This window comes from Corvus moneduloides, chromosome 4 (genome assembly GCF_009650955.1).
Source record: "Corvus moneduloides isolate bCorMon1 chromosome 4, bCorMon1.pri, whole genome shotgun sequence".
NCBI classification, from domain to species: Eukaryota; Metazoa; Chordata; class Aves; order Passeriformes; family Corvidae; genus Corvus; species Corvus moneduloides.
Genome location: NC_045479.1, coordinates 12,513,130 through 12,519,129, shown reverse-complemented (window position 1 = coordinate 12,519,129; position 6,000 = coordinate 12,513,130). Strand labels below are relative to the sequence as shown.

The following is a 6,000-nucleotide window of genomic DNA, read 5'->3' as shown; positions in this document are numbered from 1 at the left end:
TCCTTTACCTCTGAATTTCCTTGTCATGATGGGTTTATTTGACTGAATTGTGTGCTTCTCTGATTTAATTGTTATGTTATTAGGGTGAGTAAAATAAAGCTGCAGCTTTTCTTTTGCTGTATTAGTGCAGTTTAATTACATTTGGGAAAGGCAAAAAGGAGAGTGGGAGCTTGCCAACATTAATGCTGTCTGTCATTCACAGCCCATTGATGACAAGGAGTTGAAAGCTTGGCAGTTACTCTGGTAATCAGCAACCTGGCTGATGACGAATGGAAAAGATTATGTGAAATTTCCTGAAAGGGGGAAAAAAAAAGAGTTCTCCAAAGAAATAAAATACAAAATGAGAACAAAGGGCAAAAACCCCAAACCCCAACTTCTAAATCCAACACTAAATCCTTTCCATAATGTTTACATGAAAGACGCTACATGAAACAGATATAATAAATGAAAGTTTTCCAGTAGTAAACTGCGTTTAATGCCTATAAAAGGAATATGTTCCTAAAATAGGAGCACAAATATGTCCACTTAATTGTTGAAATGGACTTTTTCCCCTGAGCTGAAGAATACATATCACTGATAAAAACCAACCAACTAAACAAAAAGCCTTTTATTGCTATAAATGGTCTCTCAGTAATATTTACTAATTTATAACACTGAAAGGCAGCTCATGTCTTAGAGCTGTTCCAAATATATAATTTTACAGATTTCAAAATACAAATACTTTGTTTTCTTTTTTATTCTCTCTACTTAATTTTCTATTTTTAGTACAGGAGGGGGCAGATATTTCATCTTGCTCTTAGGAAAATAAGCAACTGCTATTCAGGTTCTAGAGTTATTTGTAGTATCTCAGCCTCTGACACATAGTAGACTTCAAGAAAAATTCATGTTAAATGAAACTTAGAATTACATCAGTGTTTAAGGAGAAATTCTACATTCTACCTGGATTTGCTGTGATCTGTAGAATGCATAATTTGTGACATTTCTCATTTGTCTTAATTAAAAGCTGAATATCATTCTGAAGCCATTTTTTGGCAGCTTTGGGAAGAAACAACGATGGCTTTTTTGAGGTTTTGTCCTGTCGTTTTTCTGTAGCTGCTGGATATACCTACTCAGTTTCACAAGTCACAGAATTGTGTTTTGGTATTCAAGACTTCAGCTTTTCATTTTGTTCACAGTGGGCAAATGAAAAGGTCCTAAGGTATCTATAGTATTATTAGACCATATTTTTAAGAACGAGAAAAACCCATACACTTGGACAATGTACAATTGTTTGCTGGGAATGCAAGCAATTGTGAGACTTTTGTCCCTTCTATTTTGCCAAACACAGCATAAGACAAGAAAGAAACAAATGGCTTTTAATCACGACATTAAGCAACCCAGGCAATTTAAAGTTTACCAGCAGGCAATGTTGACTGTGCGGGGCTGTGAATAGGGAATTTCTCTTTCACACTGCTGAACAGATACATCACTATGTGGCTCCAGGCTTTTTCCCCACAGGCAGAGTACCACGGCTCCGTATTTTATGAGGAGTTGCAGGGAACACCTAACCACAGCTGAAAGGGGATCACTAAGGTTTACTGGAAAACTACACGAGGCTGATTTGATTGGAAAGTTTAGTGTTAAGAACTAGCTGCGTATTTATTACATTAAAAATATCACACAGGTTAGAGACCTCCTTCCCACTAAAGAAATGACGATGGGATATTAGTCACTCATCAGACCTATTTTCAAATTTTCTGTGGTAAAGATGTAAAATTTAGCAAAGAAACCTGTAAACTTTTAATTTTTTTTGTGTGTGTGTATATGTTAGCAGTGTGAAGTTCCACTGCCTGAGGAACAGGTCTTTCCATCCTGGACAAAATATCATTCTCTCCATGTGATAACCATGCCCAGGCACAACCTCATATTTCTCTGTATTTGTCCAGGTTTCATGGACATAAAGACGTGCCTCAGAGCTCAGGTACACCACATATCCTCATGTCCTGGCAAAGACCACCCAGATTGTGTAGATCAGCTGTTCCTTGCACACGTGCATTCCATCTGATCCCTCAGGAAAGCACTGTTGGAGCGTGAGTCAGACCGGCTTGCGAAGTGCAGACTGGAGTGCACAGGCACAGACGAGCTCGGCAGGGCATGTGCAGGAAGTCTGACATGTCACAGAAGCACAGGGGATGGGGAATGGAGAACCTAAGAGAGGATGGATGGCACATTTCAGAGCTATAGGCTGTCACTCAGCAGTGGTCTACTGCTCCTCTTCAGCTGTGACACTGTGCTGACAGAATTCTGCACTAACTCTTGTCTGTAAAAATCAAACGGCCCAAGAAACACAAAAAAATCCTAAAGTAGGCTGGATTTGTTCGTTTAACGGATGGTTTTGAAGCACAGGTTTAATTTAAACTACGCATAAATAATTGCCAACCACCAAGAAGCCAAATCAAGTACAAAAATTCATCTGAAATGATGCACTGTTATACAGGATTATATTTATTATCCATTTCTCCCTTCCCCAGTGATTGTCTGAACTTCATTTGCCCAACTGCCTTTCACTTTAGATAAGGGGATCATTCTCTCTCCTATCAGCTGAAATAAATTTTTGTCTGTTGCTACCTAAGTGCTCAAATAGAGCATTTTCTGTCTTCAAAACTAATCATTCAAAAATGAGATATATAAGCCCTTCCACCTCAAAGTAACAATCTCTTTGTACCATCAAGGGTAACTATTTAGGGGTCCCTTGTTTCATTATGCTATTAATTTGATCAGAATCCCTACAAATACTGTCCTTGCTGGACAACATTATTCAATAATATCTTCCCCAAAGACTAATTATTTAAAAAAAAAATCAAGTAACATTTTGTTGAAATTTTGTCTGCACCTCTTAAATTGACACTCGATACTGCAGCTAACTTGAGCTTTCCCCTTGCTGTGGTGCACTGGCAGGAGTCAAGACAATCAATCAAAGAGATGTTTGCTGCTTCTGAGCTTTGGAAGGTGACGCCACCGGCCTGACTGAAGGTCCTGGCTAAGCAGATGGAACAGGATGCAACTGATGCAGGAAAGCAATTTTTGAGAGCTGCAGTTTCTTCTGCAGGCATGGTGAATATCTTCTTTGTTTCAATCCATTTGAGCAGTTCAGTTAGGAACTATTAAAGCTGAAAAATCAACATTAGAGAAGAAAAAGTAAGATTGACTATTTTCCTCTGTCAATCTACAGCTAAACTCAAGTGTGAGAGGGTAAGATCTACTTTCTCTAAGATTGTCAAAGCCATGGCTACCAGAAGCTTCCAATTTAATTCCCATCTCATTATTTCAGTCATTTCATAAAATATTTTAAAATGCAAAGATACTTTTGAAACACATCAAGCATATTTAAGATAGTTTTAATGAACAATTTTAAATGACCTCAAGTGAATTTTAATTGAATGTCAGTTTTCATACAAGAACCTGATGCAAATCATAAACAACTAAAAATGTCAAGTACTATTCACCCTTTTGTAACAATAGAGGGTGAGAAATTAATTTTTTTGAATAAAATATTTTAAACCAAAGCCAGATGTATTTAATGTGTATAGATATGATGTTAACTCTATAGATACAATGCTAACCTTCAGCTGAAAAATCAAAATAGCCAGATCTGCTAATACTGGATTTATGTGACTTATGTTTACATGCTCACCAAAAAAGAAAAATCCATTTCTCTTACAAAAGACAACTAAAATTTAAAAAGTGAAAAGAAGATCTAAGATACCAAAATCAAATCTTTCTGCTTGTTCTTTTAAAGAATAGTTAAACTTAAGGATTTGCATCCAGCCATCCTTGCCGCACCTGGAACATTTAATCAACAATTTTTAATATTAAAGACAAAAATAAATAAGAACAATGCTTAGCACATTTGCTTCTTTTTTTTTCTGTAGGAATTTATTACTCATATTTCCCATGGGGAAACCACACAGCCTCAAGATTTCCAAAAAAAGGTGCCTGTAATTACTTTTCTAAGCTTGTATTCATGCATCTGAATAAGTGAATTGATTGTGAATATGTTCTTCAGCTTCTAATAGGTCCTAACCATTAGGCCGATCAAAAATTTTTCAAGCACATTTATATTGTTGCAAAACCGCTGACATGTCAAAATGCAAACTTTCAAGATAAATACATATGTTTTGCCAGCAATGGAAGCTGTGGGGGAAGGTTTTCAGGTCCAGTTTTGGGGTTCTGAGCCTATGCCCAGAACACGGGAACTTCTCGGGGGGCAGCCGAGGGGTCCCCCCGCCCCAGGCAGAGCCCATGTGCGAGTTTGGCTTCTGCTCAGTCATACAGAACCGTGTGTGGGGGTAGATGGTTTCCTTTATTTCCTCCAGAGCATTTCCCAGGTCTGTGTGTTTCATCCTGACATAGAAGAAATGTGCAAGGTACAATTTTCTTGTCCAGAACGGGTATTTTCCAGCTCGGGATTTTCAGACGGCTGTTCGACCAGCAGTAAGTCACCATGTGTACTAAACCCAGATGTAATTCCACTAACTGTTGCTGGATATCCAGCACGCTTTCTTGCCTAGCAGGCGATACAGGAACGTGCGAACAGGAACTAAATTTATTCTTGTAAGGATTTGAATTTTTTCATTTGAGAATCGCTCTGCAGTTGTGCAGTAAAGCCCTTTACATGTAATTTGCCTCTCCTCAATGCATGCATTTAACTCTCCTGCTCTCTACTCATAATATCATAGGAGTGTAATATTATATATTTATGATTCGACGATGGCCTGATTTTGAAGCAGAGGGAAGCTGTGCGTGCTCGGTGCCTCTGAGAAATACACCAGGCGCTGTCAGGGAAGGGACCTTCCCTTGGCCACCTCCGTGTCCCCTTGTGCCCCGCCAGGACCGGACCTCCGGAGTCCCCCACGACGCCCCCGTGCCCTTCTCGCCCACCACCACCTGCGCTGCCGAAGGGACGGGCGGCTGCTCCCTTAGCCCCGGGGAGATGGCCGGAGAAACCCCCCGGAGTCCCGCAGCGAAACTTCCCCCTGACCGCTGCGGGAAGGATGGGGACGACCGGGACCCCCCCGCGAAAAGCCGGCGCGGAGTTCCTGCCTCCCGACTGCACACACAGGCTACCCAAGGATGCTGCCTCGGCTGTGCCCCGGGCCACGCAGCCCCTCGGCGGGGCCGGAGGACGCAGCCTCCCCTCCCGCCGGAGGCGGCCCCGCGCCGCCCCCGCTGACCCGCGCCCGCGGCGGGAGGGGACAGCCCGCGCTCCGCCGCAGCGCAGCCCGGCCGCGGGCACGGAGCACCGGGGCCATGCAGCGCCGCGGCCCCGGCGCATCACCGCTCCGGCCGGGCGGGGAGGAGGCAGGGCCGGCAGTGGGGGATTCCTGGCCCCCCAAAGGAGGTGGGGGAGGCGGGGGAGGGGAGGCGGGGGGGAGGGGAGGCTGAGCTCCCGGAGAAGGAGACGATCGCTCGCACAAAATCCTGCGTCCTCAAAGCAGCCCCGGCGGGCAGGGTATGTATTTGGAGGGGAGCCCCCGCCCCGCTGCCCCCGAAAGGATGGGGTCGGGGCTGGGTTCCGGGAGGCTGCCCCGGGCGGGAGGATCGCGCGCAGGGCCCGTTCCCGGTGCGGGATCGGTGGAAGGCGGTGAGGTTCGACCGCCTCCCCCGGCTGGGGACCGAGGAGACGGGGGGGATGGGTCCGCCTGTGTTGCCGTGCGAGGGTCTGAAACCCCCCCAGGCGCACCCCCCACCTACCCACCCCCAAGCGCGTCAGGGCTTTGCTTCTCCCAACCAAGCTTCCCCTTGGCTTCTGAAAAAAAATGAAAATATATATATATAATATCAATGCCCCAAAGCTAGAGAGAGTGAGGCGGGCGGGGGGGCCGAGGGGGGGAAGGGCTTTTCTGAGGATCGGGAGAGAGGCGGAGGGAGAGGCGCTGGGAGCCTCGCAGCATCCCGTGCCCCGGCCCCGCGGCGCTGCTGCCGCCGGGCGTGCGGAGCGGGGTGCGGAGCAAGGTAAGG

The 6,000-nt window shown here is 44.8% G+C and overlaps 1 protein-coding gene and 1 long non-coding RNA gene across 3 annotated transcripts in view; one reads left to right on the top strand and one right to left on the bottom strand.

Moving 5' to 3' along the window:
• Window positions 1–1,030: 1,030 nt before the first annotated feature.
• LOC116443555 lies at window positions 1,031–5,212 on the bottom strand. The gene is made up of 2 exons (XR_004239968.1): window positions 2,873–5,212; window positions 1,031–2,187 (listed from the first exon to the last, which is right to left on the bottom strand). It is a non-coding gene; the product is annotated as an uncharacterized LOC116443555 (long non-coding RNA).
• Window positions 5,213–5,409: 197 nt separating this feature from the next.
• MPPED1 (metallophosphoesterase domain containing 1) overlaps window positions 5,410–6,000 on the top strand; it is a 63,267-nt gene continuing 62,676 nt past the window's right edge. The window contains exon 1 of one of the 2 annotated variants that reach the window (XM_032106925.1): window positions 5,410–5,491. The gene's annotated coding sequence lies outside the window, so the exon portion shown is untranslated. Of the gene's footprint in view, window positions 5,492–5,883; window positions 5,995–6,000 lie in introns of those variants that run through there. The other variant, XM_032106924.1, reaches the window with a different exon arrangement.